We start from the raw sequence: 22988 nt of genomic DNA, 5'->3' as shown, positions 1-22988 counted from the left end.
CCTAATAATTAATGATGTTGAACATCGTTTCCTGTGTGGGAGAATCGACAGAATTCAAGGGAGGATGGAGACATAGTCTTGGAACAGACAGGAATCTGGCACCTTTGGGGGGGACAGTCAGTAGTAGGAACTGCTCAACAGTCCTGCCTTGGAGCTACTGCCAGAGTGGCTTTAGCCGTTTTTCTGCCCTGTGTCACTGCCTTTGAGATGTGCGGTCCCGTGACAGATATACTGACCAGCTACATGTAGATCACACGTCAAGCTCTTGGCTGGGAGAGGGGAGAGAAAGTGACCAGTGAGGGGACCACATGGGTTTCTATAGCAGAATAGCAGGTGACTTGGATTTGCCATCCCAGCAAGACGACACACAGTGGCAGAGAGGCGTTCCACTTTGGGAAATGACACTTTCTCCACATGAGCATTATACAGCACTCATCAGCAAAATATATTTGTGTGCCTACAAGGGATATGGTAGAAAACAAAACCAAGAGAGTCCCTGCTGTCGTAGAAAGAAGACACAAAATAAACGAGTGTGGTGGTGGTCTTGGAACATGGCCCCAGTTCTCTGGCGCTCCTCTCAGGCAGAGGTGGAGTTGATACCTCTCCGCCCTGAGTCTGGGCGGGCCTGGGGTTGCTTCAGCCAATAGAGAACGGCACAAGTGACCTCCCAGACTAGCTCATAAAAGGCCATGTCTCTCGGAACACTTGCTCTTCTGACTCCTCTTGCGGGCGCACCTGTAAATGCGCTCAGAAGCGCATACCAGGTGGAAAGGCCACATGGTGGCACTGTACTCACAGTCCCAGGTGAGCATCGTCTTCCAAGGAGCACAGCGCAGGAATCCAGACACGTGATTCTGGCCCCCAGCCATCAAGGTCACCCCCGACATCGTGGCACAGAGACAATTCATCCTTGCTGTGCCCTGTCCAAATTCTGACCCACAGAATTCGTGAGCACCGCAAAATGGCTATTGCCTCACCAAGTTTGGGATGGTTTGTTATGTAGCAGTATATATTCAGAACAAGCAAATATATAACGTTAGTGTTATGCAACAGCAGTGTTAAAAAGAAAAGCAGGGGAGGGGAAGTGCTGACGAGGAAAGTGGCAAATGAAGTGACTTCAGCCAAAGCTGTTAAGGAAGAAAAAAAGCGAGCCAGGACGAGGGGCAGAGCAAGAACTGAGAACCGTGACTTGTGGCGTCCAGGAGGGTGTAAAGCTGCCGAGCGCTGCTTGCCTCGGGCTCACAGCTTCCCAGGGTGGCCCCTTCCCGCCGGCCTGAGCGCAGAGACCCACACATTGTGGCTCCTACATTCAGGCCAGCTGCTTCTCTGGGGGAACACAACCAAATTTTTATAATTGATTTTTGTTTAATCCTGGGTAATTTAAGGGATCTTTACGGGCACTTTTGACCAAAGGCAATATTCCTACCCACTTTTTAATTTACTTTTTTGCACAGGGTATAAAATTTGAAAGGTACAAAAGTTCCAGAGCAAAAAGTCTCCCTTCCACGCCTCTCCCCACCCCACCCAGTTACCCTCCCGCTGAGGCAACTCTTACCAGTTTTGGGGGGGCGTCTTTCTAGAATTGGTCTCAGCATTTACAATCAAACAATAGCAAACAATACCTATCATTCCACGACTTGATTTTTTTTCACTTATGTCTCAGAGTTTTCTCCAGATCATTCCATAGACATGTTTCTCATTCTTTAACACTTTTTCTTTTTTGCGTTGGAATAATTTTAGTTTTACAGAAAAATTGCAAAGACAATATACAGTTACTATACACCCTTCACCCAGCTTCCCCTGATATTAACATCTAACAACTGTGGCACATTTGTCAAAACTAAGAAGTTATCATTAGTACAATACTATTAATGAAATGACATAATTTATTCCAGTTTCACCAATTTGTCCACTGACAGTCTTTTTCTGTTCCGGAACCCAACCCAGGGTACCCATAACACCTAATCATCGTGTCCCCTTAGTCTTTTCCAATCTGTGACAATTTCTCAATCTATTTGTATTTTTAGGACCTTAACACTTTTGAAGAATACTGGCTAAGTATTTTATAGAATGTCCTTCCATTTTTCTGATATTTTCTCATGATTAGAATGGGGTTGTAGGTTTCTGGAAAGAATATTCAGAGTGAAGTACCCTTCTCAATGCATCATATTAGGGCCTTAACAGCATGACATTAATGGTAACTTTAATCAGTAGGTTAAGACTGCATCTGCCAGGTTTCTCCACTGTAAAGTTATTATTTTTTTCCTTTCTGAGCTCTATTCCTTGGAAGTGGGTCACTCAGTCCAGATCACACACCAGGGGAAAGGAATTAATCTCCATCTCCCAGAAGGGGGCAGGGGTAATTTACACATATTATTTGGAATTCTTCTGTGTGGAAGATTTGTCCCTTCTCCCCCATTTATTCATCATTCAGTCATGTTTTAAAATTTGATATATAATTGATTTACAATGTTAGTTTCAGATGTACAACATAGTGATTCAAAAAATTTATAGTTTATACTCCACTTAAAGTTCTTATAAAATGTTGGCTGTATTCCCTGTGCTGTACATTACATCTTTGTAGCTTATTTTTCTTCTATGCAGTAGTTTGTGCCTCTTAATCCTCTAAACCCCTTCCCTCTCCCCACTGGTAACCACTAGTTTGTTCTCTGTATCTGTGAGTCTGTTTCTGATTTGTTCGTATTCATTCATCAGTTTTGTTTTTTTAGATTCCAAATGTAAGTGGTAACATACAGAATTTGTCTTTCTCTGTCTGACTTATTTCACTAAGTATAATACCCTCCAGGTCCATCTATGCTGTTGGAATGGCAAATTTTCATTTTTTTTATTGCTGTGTAATATCCTATTGTGTGTGTGTGTGTGTGTGTGTGTATATATATATATATATATCACATCTTCTTCATTCATTTGTTGGTAGACACTTAGGTTGCTTCCATTTCTTGGCTATTGTAAATAACGGTGCTGTGAACATTGGGGTGCACGTATCTTCTTGAATTACTGTTTTCCTTTTCTTCAGATATATGCCCAGCAGTGGAATTGCTGGATCATATGGTAGTTCTATTCTTAGTTTTTTGAGGAACCTCCATACTGCTTTCAACAGTGGTTGCACCAATTTACATTCCTACCAATAGTGTACAAGGGTTCCCTTTTCCCACATCCTCACCAACATTTCTTATTTATGGTCTTTTTGATGATAGCCATTCTGATGGGTGTGAGGTGATATCTCATTGTGGGTTTGATTTGCATTTCTCTGGTGATTAGCAATATTGAGCATATTTTCATGTGTCTGTTGGCCATCTGTATGTCTTCTTTGGAAAAATGTCTATTCAGGTCTTCTGCCCATTTTTAAAATCAGGTTTTTTTTTGTTTGATACTGAGTTAAATAAACTGTTTATATATTTTGGATGTTAACCCCTTATCAGTCATATCATTTGCAAATATTTTCTCCCATTCAGTAGGCTTTTTGTATTGTCAAGAGTTTCCTTTGCTGTGCAAAAGCTTTTCAGTGTAATTAGGTCCCATTTGTTTATTTTTTCTTTTGTTTCTTTTGCCTTAGGAGACAGATCTAAAAGAATATTGCTATGATTTATGTCAAAGAGTATTCTGTCTACATTTTCTTCTAGGAGTTTTATGGTTTCCAGTCTTAAGTTTAGGTCTTTAATCCCTTTTGAGTTTATTTTTGTATATGATGTGAGAAAATGTTCGAATTTCATTGATTTATATGTACCTGTCCAGTTTTCCCAGCACAACTTATTGCATAGACTGTCTTTTCCCCATTGTTCCTTTCTCATAGATCAATTAGCTATAAGTGTTTGAGTTTGTATCTGGGCTGTCTATTCTATTCCATTGATCTGTGTGTCTGTTTTTGTGCCAGTACTTTACTGTTTTGATTACTGTAGCTTTGTAGTACAGTTTGAAGTCAGGGAGTGTTATACCAACAGCTCTGTTCTTTCTCAAGATTGCTTTGGCTATTTGGGGTCTTTTGTGTTTCCATACAAATTTTAGAATTATTTATTCTAGTTCTGTGAAATATGCCATTGGTATTTTGATAGAGATTGCATTGAATCTGTAGATTGCCTTGGGTGGTATGATCATTTTAACAATATTGGTTATTCTAGTCCATGAACACATTGTACTTTTCCATCTGTGTGTGTCGTCTTCAATTTCAGTCTTATAGTGTAACATCCTGACAATGCTCCAAGTGTGCTTGAAAAGAATGTGTAATCTGCTGCTACCGTGTGGAGTTAACTGAATAAACATCAGGTTCAATATTTTTTTTTTCTGTGGTACGTGGGCCTCTCACTGTTGTGGCCTCTCCCGTTGCAGAGCACAGGCTCCGGACGCGCAGGCTCAGAGGCCATGGCTCACGGGCCTAGCCGCTCCGTGGCATGTGGGATTTTCCCGGACTGGGGCACGAACCCATGTCCCCTGCATCGGCAAGCGGACTCTCAACCACTGCACCACCAGGGAAGCCGCAGTTTCAATTTTTGATAGTGTTTTTCAACTCTTCCATTTCTTATTGATTTTATGTCCAGTTATCCTAATAATTTTTGAGAGTGTGGTATGGAAATTTCCAAGTATAATTTTTGAACGAACTGTCTTTTTCTCCATGTAGCTGTTCAGTTTTCCCAGGACCACATATTGAAGAGAATGTCTTTTCCCCATTGTGTTTTCTTGTATCCTTTGTTATAGATAAATTGGCCATAAATGCATGGGTTTATTTCTGGGCTCTCTATCATGTTCCATTGATCTATGTGTCTGTTTTGGTGCCAGTACTATACTGTTCTGATTACTGTAGGTTTGCAGTACAGTCTGCAGTCAGAGAGCATGATACCTCCAGCTTTGTTTGTTTGTTTTCCCTCAAGATTGCTTTGACTATTTGGGGTCTTTTATGGTTCCATATAAATTTTAGGATTATTTGTTCTAGGCCTGTGAAAAATGTCATGGGTATTTTGATAGGAATTGCATTAAATCTGTAGATTGCTTTGGGTAGTAAGGACACTTTAACAATATTAATTCTTCCAATCTATGATCACAGGACATCTTTCCATTTCATGTCATCTTTCAGTTTCCTTCATCAATATTTTATAGTTTTCAGAGTATAGGTCTTTCACCTTGTTAAGTTTATTCCTAGGTCTATATTCTGTTTGATGTGATTTTAAATGGAATTGTTTTCTTGTTTTCTCTTTCTGATAGTTGATTATTAGTGTATAGAAAAGCAACAGATTTCTATATATTAATCTTATTTTTGAATTTTATTTTTTTATACAGCAGGTTATTAGTCATCAATTTTATACACATCAGTGTATACATGTCAATCCCAATCGCCCAATTCAACACACCACCACCACACCACCCCCCGCCGCTTTCTCCCTTGGTGTCCATACGTTGTCCTCTACATCTGTGTCTCAATTTCTGCCCTGCAAACTGGTTCATCTGTAAAATTTTTCTAAGTTCCACGTATATACAATAATATACAATATTTGTTTTCCTCTTTCTGACTTACTTCACGTTGTATGACAGTCTCTAGATCCATCCATGTCTCAACAAATGACCCAATTTTGTTCCTTTTTATGGATGAGTAATATTCCATTGTATATATGTACCACATCTTCTTTATCCATTTGTCTGTTGAAGGGCATTTAGATTGCTTCCATGACCTGGCTATTGTAAATAGTGCTGCAATGAACATTGGGGTGCGTGTGTCTTTTTGAATTATGGTTTTCTCTGGGTATATGCCCAGTAGTGGGATTGCTGGATCATATGGTAATTCTATTTTTAGTTTTTTAAGGAAACTTCATACTGTTCTCCATAGTGGCTGTATCAGTTTACATTCCCACCAACAGTGCAGGAGGGTTCCCTTTTCTCCACACCCTCTCCAGCATTTGTTGTTTGTAGATTTCCTGATGATGCCCATTCTAAATGGTGTGAGGTGATACCTCATTGTAGTTTTGATTTGCATTTCTCTAATCATTAGTGATGTTGAGCAGCTTTTCATGTACTTCTTCACCATCTGTATGTCTTCTTTGGAGAAATGTCTGTTGAGGTCTTCTGCCCATTTTTGGGTTGGGTTGTTTGTTTTTTTAATATTGAGCTGCATGAGCTGTTTATATATTTTGGAGATTAATCCTTTGTCCATTGATTCGTTTGCAAATACTTTCTCACATTCTGAGCATTGTCTTTTCATCTTGTTTATGGTTTCCTTTGCTATGCAAAAGATTTTAAGTTTCATTAGGTCCCATTTGTTTACTTTTGTTTCGATTTCCATTACTCTAGGAGTTGGATCAAAAAAGATCTTGCTGTGATTTATGTCAAAGAGCGTTCTTCCTATGTTTTCCTCTAAGAGTTTTATAGTGTCCAGTCTTACATTTAGGTCTCTAATACATTTTGAATTTTTTTTTGTGTATGGTGTTAGAGAGTGTTCTAATTTCATTCTTTTACATGTAGCTGTCCAGTTTTCCCAGCACCACTTATTGAGGAGACTGCCTTTTCTCCATGTATATCCTTGCCTCCTTTGTCATAGATTAGTTGACCATAGGTGTGTGGGTTTATCTCTGGGCTTTCTGTCCTGTTCCATTGATCTATGTTTCTGTTTTTGTGCCAGTACCAGATTGTCTTGATTACTGTAGCTTTGTAGTATAGTCTGAAGTCAGGGAGTCTGATTCCTCCAGCTCCGTTTTTTTCCTTCAAGACTGCTATGGCTATTCCAGGTCTTTTGTGTCTCCATACAAATTCTAAGTTTTTTGTTCTAGTTCCGTAAAAAATGCCATTGGTAATTTGATAGGGATTGCATTGGATCTGTAGATTGCTTTGGGTAGTAGAGTCATTTTCACAGTGTTGATTCTTCCAGTCCAACAACATGGTATATCTCTCCATATGTCAGTATAATCTTTAATTTTTTTCATCAGTGTCTTACAGTTTTCTGCATACAGGTCTTTTACCTCCCTAGGTAGTTTTATTCCTAGATATTTTATTCTTTTTGTTGCAGTGGTAAATGGGAGTCTTTTCTTGATTTCACTTTCGGATTTTTCATCATTAGTGTATAGGAATGCCAGAGATTTCTGTGCATTAATTTTGTATCCTGCTACTTTACCAAATTCATTAATTAGCTCTAGTAGTTTTCTGGTAGCATCTTTAGGATTCTCTATGTATAGTATCATGTCATCTGCAAACAGTGACAGCTTTACTTCTTCTTTTCTGATTTGGATTCCTTTCATTTCCTTTACTTCTCTGATTGCTGTGGCTAAAACTTCCAAAACTATGTTGAATAAGAGTGGTGAGAGTGGGCAACCTTGTCTGGTTCCTGATCTTAGTGGAAATGCTTTCAGTTTTTCACCATTGAGGACGATGTTGGCTGTGGGTTTGTCATATATGGCCTTTATTATGTTGAGGAAAGTTCCCTCTGTGTCTACTTTCTGGAGGGTTTTTATCATAAATGGGTGTTGAATTTTGTCGGAAGCTTTTTCTGCATCTATTGAGATGACCATATGATTTTTCTCCTTCAGTTTGTTAATATGGTGTATCACATTGATTGATTTGCATATATTGAAGAATCCTTGCATTCCTGGAATAAACCCCACTTGATCATGGTGTATGATCCTTTTAATGTGCTGTTGGATTCTGTTTGCTAGTATTTTGTTGAGGATTTTTGCATCTATGTTCATCAGTGATATTGGCCTGTAGTTTTCTTTCTTTGTGACATCCTTGTCTGGTTTTGGTATCAGGGTGATGGTGGCCTCGTAGAATGAGTTTGGGAGTGTTCCTCCCTCTGCTATATTTTGGAAGAGTTTGAGAAGGACAGGTGTTATCTCTTCTCTAAATGTTTGATAGAATTCGCCTGTTAAGCCATCTGGTCCTGGGCTTTTGTTTATTGGAAGATTTTTAATCACAGTTTCAGTTTCATTACTTGTGATTGGCCTGTTTATATTTTCTATTTCTTCCTGGTTCAGTCTTGGCAGGTTGTGCATTTCTAAGAATTTGTCCATTTCTTCCAGGTTGTCCATTTTATTGGCATAGAGTTGCTTGTAGTAATCTTTCATGATCTTTTGTATTTCTGCGGTGTCAGTTGTTACTTCTCCTTTTTCATTTCTAATTCTATTGATTTGAATCTTCTCCCTTTTTTTCTTGATGAGTCTGGCTAATGGTTTATCAATTTTGTTTATCTTCTCAAAGAACCAGGTTTTAGTTTTATTGATCTTTGCTATCGTTTCCTTCACTTCTTTTTCATTTATTTCTTATCTGATCTTTATGATTTCTTTCCTTCTGCTAACTTTGGTGGGGGGTTTGTCCTTCTTTCTCTAATTGCTTTAGGTGCAAGGTTAGGTTGCTTATTCGAGATGATTCCTGTTTCTTAAGGTAGGATTGTATTGCTATAAACTTCCCTCTTAGAACTGCTTTCGCTGCATCCCATAGGTTTTGGGTGGTCGGGTCTCCATTGTCATTTGTTTCTAGGTATTTTTTTATTTCCTCTTTGATTTCTTCAGTGATCACTTCGTTATTAAGTAGTGTACTGTTTAGCCTCCATGTGTTTGTATTTTTTACAGATCTTTTCCTGTAATTGATATCTTGTCTCATAACGTTGTGGTTGGAAAAGATACTTGATACAATTTCAATTTTCTTAAATTTACCAAGGCTTGATTTGTGACCCAAGATATGATCTATCCTGGAGAATGTTCCATGAGTACTTGAGAACAATGTGTATTCTGTTGTTTTTGGATGGAATGTCCTATAAATATCAATTAAGTCCATCTTGTTTAATGTGTCATTTAAAGCTTGTGTTTCCTGATTTATTTTCATTTTGGATGATTTGTCCATTTGTGAAAGTGGGGTGTTAAAGTCCCCTACTATGAATGTGTTACTGTCCATTTCCCCTTTTATGGCTGTTAGTATTTGCCTTATGTATTGAGGTGCTCCTATGTTGGGTGCATAAATATTTACAATTGTTATATCTTCTTCTTGGATCGATCCCTTGATCATTATGTAGTGTCCTTCTTTGTCTCTTCTAATAGTCTTTGTTTTAAAGTCTACTTTGTCTGATATGAGAATTGCTACTCCAGATTTCTCTTGGTTTCCATGTGCATGGAATATCTTTTTCCATCCCCTCACTTTCAGTCTGTACGTGTCTCTAGGTCTGAAGTGGGTCTCTTGTAGACAGCATATATACGGGTCTTGTTTTTGTATCCATTCAGCCAGTCTGTGTCTTTTGGTGGGAGCATTTAATCCATTTACATTTAAGGTAATTATCAATATGTATGTTCCTATTCCCATTTTCTTGTTTTGGGTTTGTTATTGTAGGTCTTTTCCTTCTCTTGTGTTTCCTGTCTAGAGAAGATCATTTAGCATTTGTTGTAAAGCTGGTTTGGTGGTGCTGGACTCTCTCAGCTTTTGTCTGTAAAGGTTTTAATTTCTCCATCAAATCTGAATGAGATCCTTGCTGGGTAGAGTAATCTTAGTTGTAGGTTTTTCTCCTTCATCACTTTAAATATGTCCTGCCACTCCCTTCTGGCTTGCAGAGTTTCTGCTGAAAGATCAGCTGTTAACCTTATGGGGATTCCCTTGTGTGTTATTTGTTGTTTTTCCCTTGCTGCTTTTAATATGTTTTCTTTGTATTTAATTTTTGACAGTTTGATTAATATGTGTCTTGGCGTGTTTCTCCTTGGATTTATCCTGTATGGGACTCTCTGTGCTTCCTGGACTTGATTAACTATTGCCTTTCCCACATTAGGGAAGTTTTCAACTATAATCTCTTCAAATATTTTCTCAGTCCCTTTCTTTTTCTCTTCTTCTTCTGGAACCCCTATAATTCGAATGTTGGTGCGTTTAATGTTGTCCCAGAGGTCTCTGAGACTGTCCTCAGTTCTTTTCATTCTTTTTTCTTTATTCTGCTCTGCAGTAGTTATTTCCACTATTTTATCTTCCAGGTCACTTATCCGTTCTTCTGCCTCAGTTATTCTGCTATTGATCTCTTCTAGAGTATTTTTCATTTCATTTATTGTGTTGTTCATCATTGCTTGTTTCATCTGTAGTTCTTCTAGGTCCTTGTTAAATGTTTCTTGTATTTTCTCTATTCTATTTCCAAGATTTGGGGTCATCTTTACTATCATTATTCTGAATCCTTTTTCAGGTAGACTGCCTATTTCCTCTTCATTTGTTAGGTCTGGTGGGTTTTTATCTTGCTCCTTCATCTGCTGTGTGTTTTTCTGTCTTCTCATTTTGCTTATCTTACTGTATTTGGGGTCTCCTTTTTGCAGACTGCAGGTTTGTAGTTCCCATTGTTTTTGGTGTCTGTCCCCAGTGGCTAAAGTTGGTTCAGTGGGTTGTGTAGGCTTCCTGGTGGAGGGGACTAGTGCCTGTGTTCTGGTGGATGAGGCTGGATCTTGTCTTTCTGGTAGGCAGGTCCACGTCTTGCGGTGTGTTTTGGGGTGTCTGTGGACTTACTATGATTTTAGGCAGCCTCTCTGCTAATGGGTGGGGTTGTGTTCCTGTCTTCCTCCTCAGAGGCACAGCACTGACTCCTCCTCAGAGGCACAGCACTGACTCCTGGCTGCAGCACCAAGAGCCTTTCATCCACACAGCTCAGAATAAAAGGGAGAAAAAGTAGAAAGAGAGAAAGAAAGAGGATAAAAGAAAAAATAAAGTAAGAAAAAATAAAATAAATTTATTAAAATAAAAAATAATTATTAAGAAAAAAATTTTTTTAAGTAAACAAACAAACAAAATTGGACGGATAGAACCCTAGGACAAATGGTGAAAGCAAAGCTACACAGACAAAATCTCACACAGAAGCATGCACATACACACTCACAAAAAGAGGAAAGGGGGAAAAAATCATAAATCTTGCTCTCAAAGTCCACCTCCTCAATTTGGGATGATTCGTTGTCTATTCATGTATTCCACAGATGCAGGGTACATCAAGTTGATTGTGGAGCTTTAATCCGCTGCTCCTGAGGCTGCTGGGAGAGATTTCCCTTTCTCTTCTTTGTTCTCACAGCTCCTGGGACTCAGCTTTGGATTTGGCCCCACCTCTGCGTGTAGGTCGCCGGAGAGCGTCTGTTCTTCGCTCAGACAGGACGAGGTTAAAGGAGCTGCTGATTCGGGGGCTCTGGCTCACTCAGGCCAGGGAGAGGGAGGGGTATGGAGTGCGGGGAGAGCCTGCGGTGGCAGAGGCCAGCATGATGTCGCAGCAGCCTGAGGCGTGCTGTGCGTTCTCCTGGGGAAGTTGTCCCTGGATCCCGGGACTCTGGCAGTGGCGGGCTGCACAGGCTCCCCGGAAGGGGGGTGTGGATAGTGACCTGTGCTTGCACACAGGCTTCTTGGTGGCGGCAGCAGCAGCCTTAGTGTCTCATGCCCATCTCTGGGGTCCGCACTGTTAGCTGTGACTCGCGCCCTTCTCTGGAGCTCCTTTAAGCAGCGCTCTTAATCCCCTCTCCTCGCGCACCAGGAAACAAAGAGGGAAGAAAAAGTCTCTTGCCTCTTCGGCAGGTCCAGACTTTTCCCAGGCAGATTCTTTTTGTTTGTTTATTTGTTTTGTTTTGAATTTTATTTTCTAAAATTATTTTTACATTTTTACATTTTATATTTTTATACAGCAGGTTCTTATGAGTTATCTGTTTTATACGTATTAGTGTATATATGTCAATCCCAATCTCACAATTCATCACAGCAGCACCACCACCCCTGGCTTTCCCCCCTTGGTGTCCATACATTTGTTCTCTACATCTGTGTCTCTCTTTCTTCTTGCAAACCAGTTCATCTGTAACATTTTTCCATGCATTAATATACGATATTTGTTTTTCTCTTTCTGACTTACTTCACTCTGTATGACAGTGTAGGTCCATCCACATCTCTACAAATGACCCAGTTTTGTCCCTTTTTATGGCTGAGTAATATTCCATTGTATATATGTACCACATCTTCTTTATCCATTCATCTGTTGATGGGCATTTAGGTTGCTTCCATGACCTGGCTATTGCAAATAGTGCTTCAATGAACATTGGGGTGCATGTGTCTTTTTGAATGATGGTTTTCTCTGGGTATAGGCCCAGCAGTGGGATTGCTGGGTCATATGGTAACTCTATGTTTACTTTTCCAAGGAACCTCCATACTGTTCTCCATAGTGGCTGTATCAATTTACATTCCCACCAACAGTGCAGACGGGTCCCCTTTTCTCCACACCTTCTCCAGGACTTATTGTTTCTAGATTTTTGGATGATGGCCATTCTGACTGGTGTGAGGTGATACCTCATTGTGGTTTTGATTTGCATTTCTCTAATGATCAGTGATGTTGACCAGCTTTTCATGTGTTTGTTGGCTATCTGTATGTCTTCTTTGGAGAAATGTCTGTTGAGGTCTTCTGCCCATTTTTGGGTTGGGTTGTTTGTTTTTTTAATATTGAGCTGCATGAGCTGTTTATATATTTTGGAGATTAATCCTTTGTCCATTGATTTGTTTGCAAATATTTTCTCCCATTCTGAGGGTTGTCTTCTCATCTTGTTTGTAGTTTCCTTTGCTTTGCAAAAGCTTTTAAGTTTCATTAGGTCTCATTTGTTTATTTTTGTTTTTATTTCCATTACTCTAGGAGTTGGATCAAAAAAGATCTTGCTGTGATTTATGTCAAAGAGTGTTCTTCCTATGTTTTCCTCTAAGAGTTTTATAGTGTCCAGTCTTACATTTAGGTCTCTAATATATTTTGAGTTTATTTTTGTGTATGGTGTTAGGGAGAATTTCATTCTTTTACATGTAGCTGTGCAGTTTTCTCAGAACCACTTACTGAAAAGACTGTCTTTTCTGCATTGTATATCCTTGCCTCGTTTGTCATAGATTAGTTGACCATAGGTGTGTGGGTTTATCTCTGGGCTTTCTATCCTGTTCCATTGATCTATATTTCTGTTTTTGTGCCAGTACCTTTTTGTCTTGATTACTGTAGCTGTGTAGTATAGTCTGAAGTCAGGGAGTCTGATTCCTCCAGTTCATTTTTTTCCCTCAAGACTGCTTTGGCTATTCGGGGTCTTTTGTGTCTCCATACAAATTTTAAGATTTTCTGTTCTAGTTCTGTAAAAAATGCCACTGGTAATTTGATAGGGATTGCATCGAATCTGTAGATTGCTTTGGGTAGTATAGTCATTTTCACAATACTGATTCTTCCAATCCAAGAATTCTATCTCTCCATCTGTTTGTGTCATCTTTGATTTCTTTCATCAGTCTCTTATAGTTTTCTGAGTACAGGTCTTTTGGCAGGAGGATTCTTAACCACTGTGCCACCAGGGAAGCCTTCTCCTATGTTTTCTTCTAATGTTTTATAGTTTTATGTTTACATGATCCATTTTGAGTTAATTTTTGCATAACATATGGGACTTAGGTCAAAGTACAATTTTTTTTCTATGAATGTCCAGTTGCTTCAGCACCATTTATTGAAAGGACTAGTCATCCTTCACTGAATTGCTTTTACACCTGTGTCAAAATTCCAATGGGCAAAACTCCCCCAACCTGCCCAACAAGAAGTGCCAGTAGGGATTGGTTCAAGATGGTGGAGTAGAAGGACGTGCTCTCACTCCCTCTTGTGAGATCACCAGAATCACAACTAACTGCTGAACAATCATCTACAGGAAGACACTGGAGCTCACTAAAAAAGATACCCCATATCCAAAGACAAAGGAGAAGCAATGAGATGCTTAGGAGGGGTGCAATCACAATAAAATCAAATCCCATATTGGCTGGGTGGGTGACTCACAAACTGGAGAACACTTATACCACTGAAGTCCACCCACTGGAGTGAAGGTTCTGAGCCCCAAGTCAGGGTTCCCAACCTGGAGATCCGGCAACGGGAGGAGGAATTCCTAGAGATTCAGAGGTTGAAGACTAGTGGGATTTGATTGCAGGGCTTTGACAGGACTGGGGGAAACAGAGAGAGACTCCACTCTTGGAGGGCACACACAAAGTAGTGTGTGCGTCGCGACCCAGGGGAAGGAGCAGTGACCCCATAGGATACTGAACCAGACCTACCTGCTAGTGTTGGAGGGTCTCCTGCAGAGGCGGGGGGTGGCTGTGGCTCACCGTGTGGACAAGGACACGGGCAGCAGAAGTTCTGGGAAGTAGTCCTTGGTGTGAGCCGTCCCAGAGTCTGCCCTTAGCCCCATCAAAGAGTTGGGTAGGCTCCAGTGCTGGGTTGCCTCAGGCCAAACAACCAACAGGGAGGGAACCCAGCCCCACCCATCAGCAGACAAGCGGATTAAAGCTTTACTGAGCTCTGCCCACCAGGGCAACAGCCAGCTCTACCCACCACCAGTCCCTCCCATCAGGAAGCTTGCACAAGCTTCTAAGATAGCCTCATCCACCAGAGGGCAGAAGCAGAAGCAAGAACTACAATTCTGCAGCCTGTGGAAGGAAAATTACATTCACAGAAACACAGACAAAATGAAAAGGCAGAGGACTTTGTACCAGGTGAAGGAACAAGATAAAACCCCAGAAAAACAACTAAATGAAGTGAAGATAGGCAACCTTCCAGAAAAAGAATTCAGAGTAATGATAGTGAAGATGATCCAGGACCTCGGAAAAAGAATGGAGGCAAAGATCGAGAAGATACAAGAAATGTTTAACAAAGACCTAGAAGAATTAACAAACAAACAGAGATGAACAATACAATAACTGAAATGAAAACTACACTAGAAGGAATCAATAGCAGAATAACTGAGGCAGAAGAATGGATAAGTGACCTGGAAGACAGGACAGTGGAATTCACTGCTGCAGAACAGAATAAATAAAAAAGAAAGAAAAGAAATGAAGAGGGTCTAAGAGACCTCTGGGACAACATTAAATGCAACAACATTCACATTATAGGGGTCCCAGAAGGAGAAGAGAGGGAAAGGACACGAGAAAATACTTAAAGAGATTATAGTTGAAAACTTCCCTAACATGGGAAAGGAAATAGCCACCCAAGTCCAGGAAGTGCAGAGAGACCCATACAGGATAAACCTAAAGAGAAACATGCCGAGACACATAGTAATCAAGTTGGCAAAAAATTAAAGACAAAGAAAAAATTTGAAAGCAACAAGGGAAAAATGACTAATAACATACAAGGGAACTCCCATAAGGCTAACAGTTGATTTCTCAGCAGAAACTATAAGCCAGAAGGGAGTGGCATGACATACTTAAAGTGATGAAAGGGAAGAACCTGCAACCAAGATTACTCTACCCAACAAGGATCTCATTCAGATTCGATGGAGAAATCAAAAGCTTTACAGACAAGCAAAACCTAAGAGAATTCAGCACCACCAAACCAGCTCTACAACAAATGCTAAAGGACCTTCTCTAAGTCGGAAGCACAAGAGAAGAGAAGGACCTACAAAAACAAACCCAAAACAATTAAGAAAATGGGAATAGGAACATACATACCAATAATTACCTTAAACATGAATGGATTAAATGCTCCAACCAAAAGACACAGGCTTGCTGAATGGATACAAAAACAAGACCCATATATATGCTGTCTACAAGAGACCCACTTCAGACCTAGGGACACATACAGACTAAAAGTGAAGGGATGGAAAAAGATATTCCATGCACATGGAAATCAAAAGAAAGCTGGAGTAGCAATACTCATATCAGATAAAATAGACTTTACAATAAAGAATGTTACAAGAGACAAGGAAGGACACTACATAATGATCAAGGGATCAATCCAAGAAGAAGAGATAACAATTATAAATATATATGTACCCAACGTAGGAGCACCACAATACATAAGGCAAATGCTAACAGCTATAAAAGAGGAAATCAACAGTAACACAATAATAGTGGGGGACTTTAACACCTCACTTACACCAATGGACAGATCATCCAAAATGAAAATAAATAAGGAAACACAAGCTTTAAATGACACAATAGACCAGATAGATTTAATTGATATTTATAGGATATTCCATCCAAAAACAGCAGGTTACACTTTCTTCTCAAGTGCGCACAGAACATTCTCCAGGGTAGATCACATCTTGGGTCACAAATCAAGCCCAAGTAAATTTAAGAAAATTGAAATCATATCAAGCATCTTTTCCGACCACAAAACTATGAGGTTAGAAATCAATTACAGGGGGAAAAAAAGTAAAAAACACAAACACATGGAGGCTAAACAATACGTTACTAAATAACCAAGAGATCACTGAGGAAATCAAAAAATACCTAGAGACAAATGACAATGAAAACACGATGATCCAAAACCTATGGGACGCAGCAAAAGCAGTTCTAAGAGGGAAGTTTATAGCAAAACGGGCCTACCTCAAGAAATAAGAAAAATCTCAAATAAACAATCTACCTTACACCTAAAGGAACTAGAGAAAGAAGAACAAACAAAACCCAAAGTTAGCAGAAGGAAAGAAATCATAAAGATCAGAGCAGAAATAAATGAAATAGAAACAAAAAACAATAGCAAAGGTCAATAAAACTAAAAGCTGGTTCTTTGAGAAGATAAACAAAATTGATAAACCATTAGCCAGACTCATCAAGAAAAAGAGGGAGAGGACTCAAATCGATAAAATTACAAATGAAAAAGGAGAAGTTACAACAGACACCACAGAAATACAAAGCATCCTAAGAGACTACTATAAGCAACTCTATGCCACTAAAATGGACAACCTGGAAGAAATGGACAAATTCTTAGAAAGGTATTACCGTCCAAGACAGAACCAGGAAGAAATAGAAAATATGAACAGACCAATCACAAGTAATGAAATTGAAACTGTGATTAAAAATCTTCCAACAAACAAAAGTTCAGGACCAGAAGGCTTCACAGGTGAATTCTATCAAACATTTAGAGAAGAGCTAACACCCATCCTTCTCAAACTCTTCCAAAAAATTGCAGAGGAAGGAACACTCCCAAACTCATTCTATGAGACCACCATCACCCCGATAAGAAAACCAGAGAAAGATACTACAAAAAAAAATTACAGACTAATATCACTGATGAATATAGATGCAAAAATCCTCAACAAAATACTAGCAAGCAGAATCCAACAACATATTAAAACGATCATGCACCATGATCAAGTGGGATTCATCCCAGGGATGCAAGGATTCTTCAATATATGCCAATCAATCAATGTGATACAGCATATTAACAAATTGAAGAATAAAATCCATATGATCATCTCAATAGATGCAGAAAAAAACTTTTACAAAATTCAACACCCATTTATGATAAAAACTCTCCAGAAAATGGGCATAGAGGGAACCTACCTCAACATAATAAAGGCCATATATGACAAATCCATAGCAAACATCATTCTCAATGGTAAAAAACTGAAAGCATTTCCTCTAAGATCAGGAAGAAGACAAGGATGTCCACTCTCACCACTATTATTCAACATAGTTTTGGAAGTCCTAGCCATGGCAATCAGACAAGAAAAAGAAACAAAAGGAATACAAATTAGAAAAGAAGAAGTAAAACTGTCACTGTTTGCCGACGATATGATACTATACATAGAGAATCCTAAGGATGCCACCAGAAAACTGGAGCTAATCAATGAATTTGGTAAAGTTGCATGATACAAAATTAATGCACAGAAATATCTTGCATTCCTATACACTAACAACAATGATCAGAGAGAGAAATTAAGGAAACAATCTCATTCACCATTGCAACAAGAAGAATAAAATACCTAGGAATCAACCTACCTAGGGAGACAAAAGACCTGTATGCTGAAAACTGTAAGACACTGATGAAAGAAATCAAAGATGACACAAACAGATGGAGAGATATACCATGTTCTTGGGTTGGAAGAATCAATACTGTGAAAATGACTCTACTACCCAAAGCAATGTACAGATTCAATGCAATCCCTATCAAATTACCAGTGGAGTTTATTACAGAACTAGAACAGAAAATCTTAAAATTTGTATGGAGACATAAAAGACCCCAAATAGCCAAAGCAGTCTTGAGGGAAAAAAATGAGCTGGAGGAATCAGACTCCCTGACTTCAGACTATACTACACAGCTACAGTAATCAAGACAAAAAGGTACTGGCACAAAAACAGAAATATAGATCAATGGAACAGCATAGAAAGCCCAGAGATAAACCCACGCACCTATGGTCAACTAATCTATGACAAACGAGGCAAGGATATATAATGGAGAAAAGACAGTCTTTTCAGTAAGTGGTTCTGGGAAAACTGCACAGCTACATGTAAAAGAATGAAATTAGAACACTCCTTAACACCATATGCAAAAATAAACTCAAAATGTATTAGAGACCTAAATGTAAGACTGGACACTATAAAACTCTTAGAGGAAAACATAGGAAGAACACTCTTTGACATAAATCACAGCAAGATCTTTTTTGATCCAATTCCTAGAGTAATGGAAATCAAAACAAAAATAAACAAATGGGACCTAATGAAACTTAAAACCTTTTGCAAAGCAAAGGAAACTACAAACAAGATGAGAAGACAACCCTCAGAATGGGAGAAAATATTTGCAAACAAATCAATGGACAAAGGATTAATCTCCAAAATATATAAACAGCTCATGCAGCTCAGTATTAAAACAACAACCCAATTGAAAAATGGGCAGAAGACCTCAATAGACATTTCTCCAAAGAAGACATACAGATGGCCAACAAACACATGAAAAGCTGGTCAACATCACTGATCATTAGAGAAATGCAAATCAAAACCACAATGAGGTATCACCTCACACCAGTCAGAATGGCCAACATCCAAAAATCTAGAAACAATAAATCCTGGAGAAGGTGTGGAGAAAAGGGAACCCTCCTGCACTGTTGGTGGGAATGTAAATTGATACAGCCACTATGGAGAACAGTATGGAGGTTCCTTGGAAAAGTAAACATAGAGTTACCATATGACCCAGCAATCCCACTGCTGGGCCTATACCCAGAGAAAACCATCATTCAAAAAGACACATGCACCCCAATATTCATTGAAGCACTATTTGCAATAGCCAGGTCATGGAAGCAACCTAAATGCCCATCAACAGATGAATGGATAAAGAAGATGTGGTACATATATACAATGGAATGTTACTCAGCCATAAAAAGGGACAAAATTGGGTCATTTGTAGAGACATGGATGGACCTAGAGACTGTCATACAAAGTGAAGTACATTAGAAAGAGAAGAACAAATACCGTATATTAATGCGTATATGTGGAACCTAGAAAAATGGTACAGATGAACCGATTTGCAGGGCAGAAATAGAGACACAGAGGTAGAGGACAAATGTATGGACACCAAGGGGGGAAAGCGGTGGAGGGAGGTGGTGGTGCTGTGATGAATTGGGAGATTGGGATTGACATATATACACTAATATGTATACAATGGATAACTACTAAGAACCTGCTGTGTAAAAAATAAGTAAAATTCAAAAAATAAAGAAATGGACAGGAATGATATAAATTGCAAAATTTTACCGAAAAAAAAAGAAGAAACAACCAGCTGTATAAAAATAAAATAAAATTCAGAAATTCAAAAAAAAGTAAGCATTTTCCTAGCTTATTAAAACTCCTAATAACCTTAACTAAATGTCTATAAATGACTTACCACGTGTCTGTGCCATGACTTTTTAACCATTGTTTTCATGTTTACTTGTTAAATAATTATTTTCCTCAAAAAAAAAGCGCCAGTAGCGTGGCCCTGATTCTTCTGAGGCTCAGTGGGCGCAGCTCTGAGCAGCGTCACCCTTTATAGCAGAAAGCTGGCGGGCACTGTGGGGAAAAAACAAAACAAGCAGCAAGTGGAGGAGGTGCTAGAAGAAGAGGAAAAAGAATATGTGGTAGGAAAAGTTCTCGACCATCGAGTGGTAAAGGGCCAAGTGGAGTACCTCCTAAAACGGAAGGGGTTCTCAGATGAGGATGACAAATGGGAGCCAGAAGAAAACCTGGATTGCCCCGACCTCATTGCCGAGTTCCTGCAGTCACAGGAAACAGCACACGAGACAGACAAATCAGAGGGGGGAAACGCAAAGCTGATTCTGATTCGGAAGATAAGGGGGAGGAGAGCAAACCAAAGAAGAAAGAAGAGTCAGAAAAGCCACGAGGCTTTGCTCAGGGTTTGGAACTGGAGTGGATTATTGGAGCTATAGACTCCAGTGGAGAACTCATTTTCCTGATGAAATGGAAAAACTGATGAGGCTGACCTGGGCCCCGCCAAGGAAGCCAATGTCAAGTGCCCACAGGTTGTCATATCCTCCTATTAGGAAAGGCTGACATGGCATTCCTACCCCTCGGAGGATGATGACAAAAAAGATGACAAGAATTAACTCTCCTGAGTACCAGCCCCTGTCACATCTGACTGTGGGTTTCAAGTGGGGAAAGAAGGAGTTCTACTTGTCTTGACACCATGGAGGTGGCTTGAGAAGATGTCCTTTGAAGAGCCAGTATAGTTTCTGTGCCCTACAGCAGCCCAAGTGCTTTAAAGCTGCTCTATGCTGTATAGTTTGCACACCCATCCCAGTGGAGGGGAAGGACTGTCAGTGTTTCAAGGCCACCCATTCTGAACTTTACTGAGAAAGGCAAAGGGCCTTCTACATAGGACAAAACTTGCAGGCTGGGATGTGGGAGAGCAGAAGATACTGTAGATCTTCAAAGAGCATCTCCACAACCCACAGCCTTCTTCCCAATAGTGTTAACTCTGCACTTTTACAGCATAGCATGGATGTAGTTTTTGGCCGTTACTGGTGTATTATTTGGGGCGGGAGGGATGGGGTGGGAAGAAGGGAGATGGGTTAGGGTCATTTTTGTTAAAATCTGGGGACTGATTGAGTAAATGATGAAACAAAGGAAAGAACAACTAATGATGATTTGATTCTGTGTCCAGAATATTTTATCCTTTCAAAAAATGTCATTGGCAACCTAAATGAGGACTGTGAGAGATCGTTTGTAAGCTGTGAATGCCTGAAACTTAGAAGCCAAGGTGTTCCCTGCCTCAGCATAATGCTGTTCCCAACAAAGGACTAAGCCAGTTACGAAGTTACCGAAGCTGCCATTTTGGGGGATTGAAGCCGGCTGAGGAGGAAAAGTCTTATTGGAGTGTATACACAGGCAGGTCATTCTGTCCTAGAGGTGCTGATTCCTGAAATTGACAAGAAGACCCTTTCTTCTCCAGTCATGAGGTTATAAATATCAGCTTCTCCATCCAAGCCACTGGCTGAAGTATTTGGGGAAGGGCAGAGGGTGGTACAGGAGGTGGGAGAGTAGGGAAAGACGAGGGCTGGTGCTCTTAGGGTGGAAAACTCTTTTGGAGCCTCTGTTTTTTGAACTTTGAAACCATTGGTGGCAGAGTTCAGTCACTGACAGCACAAGTTCACTGAAGCACTTCAAGAGTTGAATGATTTCAAAAGCCCTGGTCTCAGGAGAAGATTAAATTTTCACACTGGGGCAGTGGTTCACTTTAAAAAACTTTTTTTTTAATCCTAAGCATTAACTAAAACCCCAAATGCTGTCATGACTCATGAGATCCATCAGTTCTTGACATCATCTAGACCTGCATCTAGAACTCCATTGTAAAAGGCATGTGTTAGGTTTCTGTGAAAACTTTTAAATGTAAACTTCGTACCAACACTGTCAGTTCGTCTTAATAAAATTATAGATTTATATTTTAAAAATCCAGCAGCATACTTGTGTGGGTCTATTTTTGGGCTCCTCTATTTCATTGATCTATGCATCTGTCCTTCTACCAATACTCTATTGTCTTCATTACTGTAGCTATATAGTAAGGCTTATTTGGGTGATTTTATTCTTTTCCAAGATTACCTTAGATATCTAGGGCCTATGGCTTTCCTTATGAATTTTAATTTATAAATTAAAAATTATAAATTTATATAATTATAAAATTATAAAAATTAATTATAAATTAAATAATCTTTTCTATGTCTAAAAAAACCATTGCTAGGATTTTGATAGGAATTGTATTATATCTTTAATTTGGCAAGCAGTGACATCTTTACTATGTTGAGTCTTCCAATCATGAACATGATATGTCCCTCCATTTATTTAGGTCTTCTTTGATTTCTTTTATCAGTATATTATAGTTTTCAGCATATATGTTCTATATATGCTTTTGCTAGATTCATACCTAAGCATTTTTTTTAACATCTTCGTTGGTGTATAATTGCTTTACAATGGTGTGTTAGTTTCTGCTTTATAACAAAGTGAATCAGTTATACATACACATATGTTCCCATATCTCTTCCCTCTTGCATCTTCCTCCCTCCCTCCCTCCCTATCCCACCCCTCCAAGCGGTCACAAAGCACCGAGCTGATATCCCCGTGCTATGCGGCTGCTTCCCACTAGCTATCTACCTTACATTTTGTAGTGTATATACATCCATGCCTCTCTCTCTCACTTTGTCACAGCTCACCCTTCCCCCTCCCCATATCCTCAAGTCCGTTCTCCAGTAGGTCTGTGTCTTTATTCCTGTCTTACCCCTAGGTTCTTCATGAAATTTTTTTTTCTTAAATTCCATATATATGTGTTAGCATACGGTATTTGTCTTTCTCTTTCTGACTTACTTCACTCTGTATGACAGACTCTGGGTCTATCCGCCTCATTACAAATAGCTCAATTTCATTTCTTTTTATGGCTGAGTAATATTCCATTGCATATATGTGCCACATCTTCTTTATCCATTCATCCGATGATGGGCACTTAGGTTGTTTCCATCTCTGGGCTATTGTAAATAGAGCTGCAATGAACATTTTGGTACGACTCTTTTTGAATTATGGTTTTCTGAGGGTATATGCCCAGTAGTGGGATTGCTGGGTCATATGGTAGTTCTATTTGTAGTTTTTTAAGGAACCTCCATACTGTTCTCCATAGTGGCTATACCAATTCACATTCCCACCAGCAGTGCAGGAGTGTTCCCTTTTCTCCACACCCTCTCCAGCATTTATTGTTTCTAGATTTTTTGATGATGGCCATTCTGACTGGTGTGAGATGATATCTCAGTGTAGTTTTGATTTGTATT

The 22988-nt window shown here is 39.4% G+C and overlaps 1 protein-coding gene and 1 pseudogene across 2 annotated transcripts in view; one reads left to right on the top strand and one right to left on the bottom strand.

Annotated features, from left to right (window-relative positions):
* Nucleotides 1–22277, top strand: part of LOC125961454 (chromobox protein homolog 1-like) — a 53532-nt pseudogene extending 31255 nt beyond the window's left edge.
* The window catches only part of LOC101274335 (S-adenosyl-L-methionine-dependent tRNA 4-demethylwyosine synthase TYW1), a 451923-nt gene that overhangs the window by 247181 nt on the left and 181754 nt on the right, over nucleotides 1–22988 (bottom strand). The window contains exon 1 of one of the 2 annotated variants that reach the window (XM_049699573.1): nucleotides 14023–14155. The exons of the other annotated variant lie outside the window; for it this stretch is intronic. The gene's annotated coding sequence lies outside the window, so the exon portion shown is untranslated. Of the gene's footprint in view, nucleotides 1–14022; nucleotides 14156–22988 lie in introns of those variants that run through there. 2 annotated transcript variants of the gene reach the window in all.

The sequence above is a fragment of the Orcinus orca genome, chromosome 16 (assembly GCF_937001465.1).
Source record: "Orcinus orca chromosome 16, mOrcOrc1.1, whole genome shotgun sequence".
Classification (NCBI taxonomy): Eukaryota; Metazoa; Chordata; class Mammalia; order Artiodactyla; family Delphinidae; genus Orcinus; species Orcinus orca.
Note: the sequence above shows the minus strand (reverse complement) of the source record. Positions and strands in the feature narration are given on the sequence as shown.